We start from the raw sequence: 12,370 nt of genomic DNA on the forward strand, positions 1-12,370 counted from the left end.
AACAATGTAAACAGCGCACATCACAAAAGCTGTAAGGTGGAACAAGCATCATCATATTTCAGCCAATTTGCTTGAAATATTTATAAATTATATTTACATCTACACGATTACTCTGCAATTCACAATTAAGTGCTTGGCAGAGAGTTCAACGAACCACCTTCAAGCTGTTTCTCTACCGTTCCACTCTCAAACAGTGCACAGGAAAAACAAACACTTAAATCTTTCCGTGCGAGCTCTGATTTATCTTATTTTATTATGATGGTCATTTCTCCCTATGTAGTTGGGAGCCAACAAAATATTTTCTTCTAAGTGTTTGCCTATAAATCACAGTCTTTGGTTCGCTTTCTCCACAAGTAATAGTTACTTTTTAAGTTATTCGCACTTGTAATCCCCAAGTAGTTGGTCGAATTCTCAGTCTTTAGATTTGTGTGATTTATCTCTTAAGCGTAATTTAGCGCATCCCTTTTAGTAGTCATGTGGATGACTTCAAATTTTTCATTATTTAGTGCCAATTCTCACTTTTCGCACCACACAAATATCTTGTCTAAATCATTTTACGCTTGGTTTTGATCATATGATGGCTTTACAAGACGGTAAATGACAGTATGACCGGCAAACAATGTGAGAATCGGCTTTGCGGACGTTTCAACCCTTCTCTTAGGACATCGTGGAGCTACAACCCCACTGAACATGATCGCACCCCTTTGGAGTGCAGTGCAACCGCAATTTTGCTCTTGTGTACAGGTACCACTATGGACCGTTCAAAACCGTTCAGCGAAATTTGAACGTGATTTGAAGCAGCAAAGGTTACTGGTGCTTTTTCAGCCCTCCTGTGGGAGTGAAACATCAACATGTGCGTGAATAAAACGGCAAACGGTTCCACTAAGACCCCACCCAGTTCGGCAACACCCTCGGTGCTACCCAAGCAACACTGTTGAGCACGTTAGAAATGTATCTGTCAGAAGCTTCGACACCAATTCAGCCTGACGTAGGTAAACCTCACACAAGGGGCGTCGAAGGCGTTGCCTAATCGTCAGGAGCTAGGAAAAAAAAAGTGCAAATGGCTCTGACAAGGGAACCTCCCCATCGCACCCCCCTCAGATTTAGTTATAAGTTGGCACAGTGGATAGGCCTTGAAAAACTGAACACAGATCAATCTAGAAAACAGGAAGAAGTTGTGTGGAACTATGAAAAAAATAAACAAAATATACAAACTGAGTAGTCCATGCGCAAGACAGGCAACATCAAGGATGATTTGAGCGTAGGAGCGCCGTGGTCCCGTGGTTAGCGTGAGCAGCTGCGAAACGAGAGGTCCTTGATTCAAGTCTTCCCTCGAGTGAAAAGTTTACTACCTTTATTTTTTCAAAGCTATGATGTGTCCGTTCGTTCATTGACGTCTCTGTTCACTGTAATAAGTTTAGTGTCTGTGTTTTGCGACCGCACCGCAAAACTGTGCGATTTGTAGACGAAAGGACGTGCCTCTCCAATGGGAACCGAAAACATTTGATCGCAAGGTCATAGGTCAACCGATTCCTCCACAGGAAAACACGTCTGATATATTCTATACGACACTGATGACGGCATGTGCGTCACATGACAGGAACATGTTGTCGATCCACCTAACTTGTACACTTGGCGAATGGGTAAAAAGGTTCTTCTACCTTGCCCGATTTAGGTTTTCTTGTGGATGTGATAATCACTCCCAAAAAAGTGATGAAAACATAAGAGTTTATCACATAAACTGAAAATAAAAAATTAATCTTTTCACTCGTGGGAAGACTTGACCAAGGACCTCTTCTACCACAGCTGCTCACGCTACCCACATGACCACGGCGCTCCTGCACTCAAATCATCCTTGATGTTGCCTATCTTGCGCATGGACTACTCAGTTTGTATATTTTGCTTATTTTTTTCATAGTTCCACACAACTTCTTCCTGTTTTCTCGATTGATCTGTGTTCAGTTTTTCAAGGCCTATCCACTGTGCCAACTTATACGAGGTGTGGCTAGAAAAAAACCGGACTAGTACTGGTGAAACAATAAAACGAATGCAATAAGGCTGAAAGTCGCGTGGCCTGTCACGTGACTCTCGCTCCGCCTACTGCTCGAGTTTCATCTGCCTCCTGCACTCAGTCTGCCCGTGGCGTCTGTTTTAAGTAGTTGACGTTTTGTCTGTGCGTTGGAAAATGTTGAGTGTACAGAAAGAACAGCGTGTTAACATCAAATTTTGTTTCAAACTAGGAAAATCTGCAAGTGAAACGTTTGTAATGTTACAACAAGTGTACGGCGATGATTGTTTATCGCGAACACAAGTGTTTGAGTGGTTTAAACGATTTAAAGATGGCCGCGAAGACACCAGTGATGACACTCGCACTGGCAGACCATTGTCAGCAAAAACTGATGCAAACATTGAAAAAATCGGTAAACTTGTTCGACAAAAGATCGCCGTTTAACAATCAGAGCAGTGTCTGAGTTAACAGGAGTTGACAAGGAAAGTGTTAGGCAGATTCTTCATGAAAGTTTCAACATGAACAAAGTGTGTTCAAAAATGGTTTCAAAGTGTCTCACAATTGAACAGAAGGAACGCCGAAGAATGATTTGTTCTGACATCCTGGAAAACATTGAAAGTGATCCCACCTTCTTACAAAATGTTATTACTTGCGATGAATCGTGGTTTTTTACTTACGATCCCGAAACTAAACGCCAATCGATGCATTGGAAAACTCCTGGTTCTCCACGACAAAAAAAAGCACGAATGTCAAAATAGAAATTCAAGGCAATGATGATTGTTTTTTTTTTTTTTTTGACATCAAAGGGATTGTGCACATTGATTGGGTACCAGAGGGACAAACAGTGAATCAGCATTACTACATTAGCGTCCTGGCTACCCTACGTGAGCGAGTACGGAGAAAACGGAACGATTTGTGGAGAAAAAAGTCATGGATCCCTCACCAAGACAATGCCCCAGCTCACAGTGCGTTGTCAGTGAAGACGTTTTTGGCAAAACACAACATTCCCATCTTAGATCATCCACCCTACTCACCTGATTTGGCCCCCTGTGACTTTTTTCTTTTCCCTAAAGTCAAGTCAGCTTTGAAAGGAACTAGATTTGAGACTGTTGAAGCAGTAAAGGAAAAAGCGACGGAAGTAATGTATGGACTTACCGAAAATGATCTGCAGCATTGCTATGAACAGTGGAAAATTCGTATGGAGCGGTGTAGAGACCGAGGAGGAGAGTACATTGAAGGAGATAACATGAAATTGTAAATAAATGTTTTTTCCAGCATCAGTCCGGTTTTTTTCTAGCCGTACCTCGTAACTAAATCTGAGGGGGTTGCGATGGGGAGGTTCCCTTGTGAGCACTATCGGACTTAACAGCTGAGGTCATCAGTCCCCTAGAACTTAGAACTACTTAAACCTAACTAACTTTAGCCGGCCGCTGGTGGCCGAGTGGTTCTGGCGCTACAGTCTGGAACCGCGCGACCGCTACGGTCGCAGGTTCGAATCCTGCCTCGGGCATGGATGTGTGTGTTGTCCTTAGGTTAGTTAGGTTTAAGTAGTTCTAAGTTCTAGGGGACTTATGACCTCAGCAGTTGAGTCCCATAGTGCTCAGAGCCATTTGAACCATTTTTTAACTAACTTTAAGGACATTACACAAATCCATGTCCGAGGCAGGATTCTAACCTGTGACCGTAGCAGTCGCGCGGTTCCAGACTGAAACGCCTAGAACCGCTCGACCACACCGGCCGGCAGCTAGAACAGCAGCCGGTTGATTTGATGTCTAAATTACTGAAGGTGAATTTCTAACGTGCTCAACAAAAGTGCGTGGGGGCACCGAGAGTGTTGTTGAATTTGGGGGTATTAGAGGGATCGTTTGCCGTTTTATTCACGCACATGTTAATGTTGCACTCCTGCATGATCAAGCCACAGGAAAGCGGGAAACAGGAGGGTTGGAAAAGCGTTGGTTGTTTCGGTTCAGGTTCAAATTTCGTCGAATGATTTTGAACGTTCCCTAATGGTTCCGACCTGTACACGAGAGCAGAAATTGCGGTCTCACTGCACTCCAAACGGATACGATCATGTGTCATGGGGATGCAACCCTAAAATGTCCTTAAAGAAGGGTTGAAACGTCTGAGGCTGTTGACAGTGTCAATTACCAAGAACATTTGCGTGTCGCTCGTAGCACTGCGAATTGTCGTTTTAGACCGCAAAATGTGTGGAAATGCACGCCCCAGGGGTGGTAGACTTGTGTCCATCCTATCCAGCACAGGCCGAGTCCTTTTCCTGCCAATTCCTAGGAAGAGGTGGCGGTCAGATGACTTATGTTAGTAGAGGTGGCCCAAGTGACATGTTTTCCCGCCATTTTCTCAGGTTAGTGGAGGCAGCCGTAGTGTGCTGCATTGTCCTGCTGGAATATGAACTTCCTACTATTTTCTGGGGGAGAGGAGGGAAGAGGGGAGAGGGATAGGTTAGTGGAGGTAGCCCAATTGACCTATCTTCCCGCCAAAATTTTAACTTCCCACCATGACGTCATTGCGATGTTGCCATATCTATAGCCACTATATTGGATCCACCATCTTGAATAAATTTGGCAACAATGGAGTGGGGTGACGCTCTCTTTGTTCTAATACTAACGTAATGATTGTGTCTTGCGTCTGGTGTACTTTAAAAGAACCTCTTGGGTATTCTACCAGATTTCGAGATAGAGTTTCGCTGTGGAAAATATTAAAAGCATTTCACATTGTCATTCCCCCTAAATTTCGAGCTCCTGAAAAACTTTCTCAATCTTGGAGATTTTGGTTCCTCTTAAATTTGGCATGGTTCTTCCTTGCTTCTGCTACAGCGTTCTGACCTGTTTTGTGTACCATGTAGTACCAGTGTCATCACTTATTAATTTATTTTGTGATATATATCTCTCAGCTGCATTCGATATTACTTCTTTGAATTTAAACTACATCTGGTCTATCCTTACATAAACGTATTGGAAGCAATGGAGACTACCTCTTAGGAAGTCATAGAGCGAATTTTTATCTGCGATTTTAAATAGATCTATTTTGCGTTTATTGTTGGTGGATTAGGATGTTACAGTATTCAGTCCAGCTACGACGACCTTGTACTGACTGATTCCTGCATGATGCTCCCTATTTGCTCAGGATTGTTTGTTGCTAAGAGATTACATGTGTTTTCTCAACCATTTACACTTCGAGTCGCTCCTGAAATAACTGTTCAAAATTATTTCCGGTGAAAGCATTCAGTACGATTTTTGAGAATGTTTTACCCCTATCACTAGCTTTTAACGCGTATTTTCGCCAACTTGCCAAGGGTAGAGTGAAGTCACCACCAGCCTGCCGCTGTGGCCGAGCGTTTCTCGGCGCTTCAGTCCGGAACCGCGCGACTGCTACGGTCGCAGGTTCGAATCCTGCTTCGGGCATGGATGTGTGTGATGTCCGTAAGTTAGTTAGGTTTAATTAGTTCTAAGTCTAGGGGACTGATGACCTCAGACGTTAAGTCCCATAGTGTTCATAGCCTTTTTGGAGTCACCAACTATAATTGTACGAGTCTGGTAGCTATTCGAGATGTGACTCACTTTTTCTTTGAACTTTTTAGTAAATATATCATCTAGTCAGGGGTCGGTAAAAGGAACCAATTATTAATTTATTCAAAAAATGGTTCAAATGGCTCTGAGCACTATGGGACTCAACTGCTGTGGTCATTAGCCCCCTAGAACTTAGAACTAGTTAAACCTAACTAACCTAAGGACATCACAAACATCCATGCCCGAGGCAGGATTCGAACCTGCGACCGTAGCGGTCTTGCGGTTCCAGGCTGCAGCGCCTTTAACCGCACGGCCACTTCTGCCGGCTAATTTATTCCTGTTGTCAAGTATAGTCTCTACCCACGATGACTCACAGGAACTAGTTGCTTCAATTTCACTACATTGTAAAATGCCAGGTTGTTATACTTACAGTGCAGCTACTCGCGTAGGTCCACTGTGGGCAGTAGTTATCGTATCGCATCGAAACTTCGTAGATATGCTAATGCGTTAATGCGGAATTGATTTCTCTGGAAAAACTTTGGTTCCCGTTTTTGCCACCAGGTCCAGATCTTGCGATGTACGCTATTTGAATGACTGAATGAGATCCACTCTGTCATTTGACAGGCCATAACCTCTGTGAACAATACGGATACCGGGAGAGAGCACTGTTAGTGAAGCCATTTTATGCGAACGGTAGTAACGGTGCTGCATTGAGAGATTATCGCTGACTGAGAGGTGTGACGAGAGGCCCGATGGCATTAAATGGTTTATAGAAGATGATAATGATATTCGAAACAAAGGTGTGCTTGGTGTGGCACCAGGAAGAGGAGGGTATCCTATCCCAGTGGAAGTTATTGACGGGGTTGCTGTTACTGTTGCTGACCATGCAGCACATACCCCGGCTAGTGCTGGTGCTCGTGCACTTTAACTAGAATTGTCCATCTCGTGATTAACAGTACGGTAAGTTTTTCGGTCTATTTTACCCTGGTACTCGTACAAGAAGCAAACGCTGCAGCAACTGAAACCTCATGATCTGCAGCAACATGCTGAATTTCCTCTTCGGTTCTGGCCCAGATCAAAGTTGATGACATATGGCCAGGCAGTATTCTCTGGAGTGACGAAGCACATTTTGCACTACAGCGTGTGGCGATCACAAAGAACTGTCGATTTTTGGGTACTGCTAACCCGCGTTTTGTGCTCAAAGAGCTATTGCACTCGCCGTATGTCACCGTGTGGAGTGGATTCACAAGCATCTATATTGTCGGTCCGGTCTTCTCTCAAGAGAATACACCCAGAGGGATTGTCAGATGTATTGCGATGTCTGCACATTATCGAGACCTCCTTGTACAGCATGTCATTCCTGCTTTGGAAGAGCTCAGCTGTGTGAAAACGACTGTTTTCGTGCGCGATGGCGGCAAAACCTCATGTCGCCCGCCCCGTGAATGTTTAATGCAATCTTTCGCGAACCTTTTATTTCCAAACGTTTACCAGATGCGTAACGTGCAAGATCTACTGATCTGAATTCATTTGATTTTTTGCTCTGAGAATATATAACAGAAAGCATTTACCAGGGACACGATGGGTCTCTGCGTTATCCTCAGATTCCACCGGAACTGCTGCGGGCAGCTGTTGACCACGTTGTTTTACGAATGCAGCATCTCGTCGTCGTCTCTGGTGCTCATACTGAACCAGTTGTGTAAGCGGTGCTAAACAATAAAATCAACACTATACATATCTCACATGTTTGACCTTTTGTGCCCACGTCCCATTCCTAAACCACTACATTTCTAAAATTGAAGCCTTTTTTTCAGCTTAAATCGATTCCGGATTAACGCATTAGCATATCTACCATGTTTCGCTGACATTCGATAATTATAGACCATACTGGACCTATATAAATAGGTGCACTTTATTACTACCAGGTTATGTTATGTTATGTTAACCGGGGACCTAGAAACGACGGAGAGGCTCCGTCCCCGCCGCAGCCGCAGTGGCCCGCAACCCGACGACTACCGCCGTCCACTTCACCCCTTCGCCGCCCCACACCGACCCCAGGGTTATTGTGCGGTTCGGCCCCCGGTGGACCCCCTGGGGAACGTCTCACACCAGACGAGTGTAACCCCTATGTTTGAGTGGTAGAGTAATGGTGGTGTACGCGTACGTGGAGAACTTATTTGAGCAGCAATCGCCGACATAGTGTAGCTGAGGCGGAATAGGGGGAACCAGCCCGCATTTGCCGAGGCAGATGGAAAAGCGCCTAAAAGCCATCCACAGACGCCGGCTCACCGGACCTCGACACAAATCCGCCGGGCGGATTCGTGCCGGGGACCGGCGCTCCTTCCCGCACGGCCGACCGGGCGGGCTACTACTAGGTACTTCTGACAGCACCATGGTTAGGTCCTTTGTAAAAATTTCAGCTGAACTTACCTCCGAGAACGAAAATAACAGTAAAAATAATAATTAAAATAATTACTCATAATAATAATAATAATAATAATACACGTAAATATACAGCATAAACAGTTACATTTTTATCTTCTCGTATGGGCCAAGTAAGGACTACGTGCCAGTTTCAGTTCCTTATTCGTAGTTCTGCTCTTTCCTTCCAAGACTCTTTGTTAAGTTTGCTATGTTTTTCTTCCTGTCTGCTGACAATTCCAAACCACATTTTTCACTCTCCTGCTTGTTACCCTTCTATATTCAAAACTTTTCCCCTAAACACTTCTCTGTAAGTTGTTTCTTCAGATTTTTCCAATATAGTCGTTAACTTCTTATCCCACAAGTACACTTTAAGGAAAAAACAACACGCACCACGAAGGAATTATCCGAACGGGAGAGAAATCGGCAGATGTGATGTAAATGTACAGACAAACAAATGATTACAATTTCTGAAAAAATTGGATGCTTCATTCAAAAGAAAGAGCTTCACAAATTGAGCAAGTCAGTAATGCGTTGGTCCACCTTTGGTTCTGATGCAAGCTGTTATTCGGCTTGGCATTTGTTTATATAGTTTCGTATGTTCTCTTGTAGAGTAGCGTGCCGAATTCTGTCCGACTGGTGCGTCAGATCGTCAATATCCCGAGCTCGTTGGTGAACTCTAACCATAATGCTCCAAATGTTCTCCACTGAGGAGAGATCCGCGACCTCGCTGGCCAAGGGAGGGTTTGGAAAACGTCTGGTCAATGCTGGCTCGTCACAGTAAGCCAGTCACTACTCTTGATGAACTGTGGTATCGTGTTGAAGCTGCATGGACAACTGTACCTGTACACGCCATCTAAGCTCTGTTTAACTCAATGTCTAGGCGTATGAAGGCCGTTATTACAGCCAGAGGTGGTTGTTCTGGGTACTGATTTCTCAGGATCTATGCACCCAAATTGCGTGAAAATGTAACCACATGTCAGTTCTAGTATAATATATTTGTCCAATGAATACCCGTTTATCATCTGCATTTTTTGTTGGTGTAACAGTTTTAATGGCCAGTAGTGTATATCGAATGCATGATCGAAGATTAACGAAAAAATCTGAGACATAAAACAGAAAAGAAAAATACGCACCAAATGGGTCGTGATATGAAATGAAATAGCACCCCAGACCATCATTACTTCCAGTTATGTGGCGGTATGGCGGGTGACAGCCAGGTTGGTATCCCGCCGCTGTTCGAGGCGTCTCCAGAGACGTCTTCGGCCTGGAATCTCATTGACTGGAGTAAATTGTCTCCAGTGATGAGTACCGCTTCGAACTGAGCCGTGATAGCCAGCGAAGACGTGGCTGGAGATGCCCCGAAGAGTGGGGGCATGCCAACCTCACTTTCTTCCGCCATACGGCCCGATAACCAGGAGTGCCATTTCGTTTCATAGTCGGGCCTCTTTCGTTGTCATGCGCGGCAACCGTACGGCACAGCGGTACGTCGACAATATTCTACGACCCGTTTTGTAGTTCTTCATGGCGAACCATCCTGGACGTACATTTCAGAAAGATAATGTTTACCTGCAAACGGCGAGAGCCTCTACTGCTTCTAGATCCAAGGACTATTAGCAGAATATGGAATCGGTGGGTTCAGGAGGGTAATACGGAACGCCGTGCTGGATCACAATGGCCTCGTATCACTAGCAGTCGAGATGACAGGCATCTTATCCGCATGGCTGTAACGGATCGTGCAGCCACGTCTCGATCCCTGAGTCAACAGATGGGGACGTTTGCAAGACAACAACCATCTGTACGAACAGTTCGACGACGTTTGCAGCAGCATGGACTATCAGCCCGGAAACCATGGCTGTGGTTACCCTTGACGCAGTATCACAGGCAGGAGCGCCTGCGATGGTGTACTCAACGACGAACCTGGGTGCACGAATGGCAAAACGTCATTTTTTCGGATGAATCCAGGTTCTGTTTACAGCGTCATGATGGTCGCATCCGTGTTTGGCGACCTCGCAGTGAACGCACATTGGAAGCGTGTATTCGTCATCGCCATACTGGCGTATCACCCGGCGTGATGGTACGGGGTGCCATTGGTTACACGTCTCGGTCACCTCTTGTTCACATTGACGGCACTTTGAACAGTGGACGTTACATTTCAGATGTGTTACGACCCGTGGCTCTACCCTTCATTCGATCCCTGAGAAACCCTACATTTCAGCAGGATAATGCACCACCACATGTTGCAGGTGCTGTACGGGCATTTCTGGATACAGACAATGTTCGACTGCTGCCCTGGCCAGCAAATTCTCCAGATTTCTCATCAACTGAAAACGTCTGGTCAATGGTGGCCGAGAAACTGGCTCGTCACAATACGCCAGTCACTACTCTTGATGAACTGTGGTATCGTGTTGAAGCTGCATGGGTAGCTGTACCTCTACACGCCATCCAAGCTCTGTTTGAATCAATGCCCAGGCGTATCAAGGAATTTTCAATTGATGATCAATCTGGAGAATCTGCTGGCCAGGGCAGCAGTCGAACATTTTCTGTATTCAGAAAGGCCCGTATAGCACCTGCAACATGCGTTGGTGCATTATCCTGCTGAAATGTAGGGTTTCGCAGGGATCGAATGAAGGGTAGGGCCACGGGTCGTAACACATCTGAAATGTAACGTCCACTGTTGAAAGTGCGGTCAATGCAAACAAGAGGTGACCGAGACGTGTAACCAATGGCACCCCATACGATCACGCCGGGTGATGTGCCAGTATGGCGATGACGAATACACGCTTCCTATGTGCGTTCACCGCGATGTCGCCAAACACGGACGTGACCATCATGATGCTGTAAACAGACCCTGGAATCATCCGAAAATATGTCGTTTTGCCATTCGTGCACCCAGGTTCGTCGTTGAGTACACCATCGCAGGCGCTCCTGTATGTGATGCTGCGTCAAGGGTAACCACAGCCATGGTTTCCGAGCTGATAGTCCATGCTGCTGCAAACGCCGTCGAACTGTTCGTGCAGATGGTTGTTGTGTTGCAAACGTCCTCCTCTGTTTACTCAGGCATCAAGACGTGGCTGCACGATCCGTTACAGCCATGCGGATAAGAAGCCTGTCATCTCGACTGCTAGTGATACGAGGCCATTGCGATCCAGCACGGCGTTCCGTATTACCCTCCTGAACCCACCGATTCCATATTCTGCTAACAGTCACTGGATCTAGATGAACGCGAGCAGCAATGTCCCGATACGATAAATTACAACCGCCATAAGCTACAATCCGACCTTTATCAAAGTCGGAAACGTGATAGTACGCATTTCTCCTCCTTGCACGAGGCATCGCAACAACGTTTCACCAGGCAACGCCGGTCAACTGCTGTTTGTGTATGAGAAATCGGTTGGAAACTTTCCTCATGTCGGCACGTTGTAGGTGTCGCCACCGGCGCCAACCTTGTGTGAATGCTCTGAAAAGCAATTCATTTGCACATCACAGCATCTTCTTCCTGTCGGTTAAATTTCGCGTCTGTAGCACGTCATCTTCGTGGTGTAGCAATTTTATTGGCCAATAGTGTAAATGTCGAAAAAATAGCAGTCTCCTTTTTCTCATTACTTCTAATATATCTTTATGTTTCATCATTATTAGGTAATTTTCAACCTTCCATAGTCTTTCGTGGGTCCAGTATTTTCACAATGATTGGTCTTGCTAGTATTTCTACTTTATCTAAATTACAGTTTACTGCTAGACATTCGCCCATATACAACCGTTCGCTCGACGAAAGGTCCGTACCCAAAGAATCAAGTTGCACATGTCGCACCAATATTCAAGAAAGGTAGTAGGAGTAATCCACTAAATTACAGGCCCATATCGCTAAAGTTGATATGCAGCAGGATTTTAGAACATATATTCTGTTCGAACACTCTGAATTACCTCGAAGAAAACGATCTATTGACACACAGTCAACATGGGTTTAGAAAACATCGTTCCTGTGAAACACAACTAGCTCTTTATTCACATGAAGTGCTCAGTGCTATTGACAAGGGATTTCAGATCGATTTCGTATTTCTGGATTTCCGGAAGGCTTTTGACACTGTACCACACAAGCGGCTCGTAGTGAAATTTCGTGCTTATGGAGTATCGTCTCAGTTATGTGACTGGATTTGTGATTTCCTGTCAGAGAGGTCACAGTTCGTAGTAATTGACGGTAAGTCATCGTGTACAACGTAAGTAATTTCTGGCGCTCCCCAAGGTAATTTTATAGGCTCTTTGCTGTTCCTTATCTATATAAACGATTTTGGAGACGATCTGAGCAGCCGTCTTCGGTTGTTTGCTGATGACGTAGTCGTTTATCAGCTAATAAAGTCATCATAAGATCAAAACAAACTGCAAAACGATTTAGAAAAGATATCCTAATGGTGCGAAA

Source organism: Schistocerca nitens, chromosome 3 (assembly GCF_023898315.1).
Source record: "Schistocerca nitens isolate TAMUIC-IGC-003100 chromosome 3, iqSchNite1.1, whole genome shotgun sequence".
Taxonomy (NCBI): Eukaryota; Metazoa; Arthropoda; class Insecta; order Orthoptera; family Acrididae; genus Schistocerca; species Schistocerca nitens.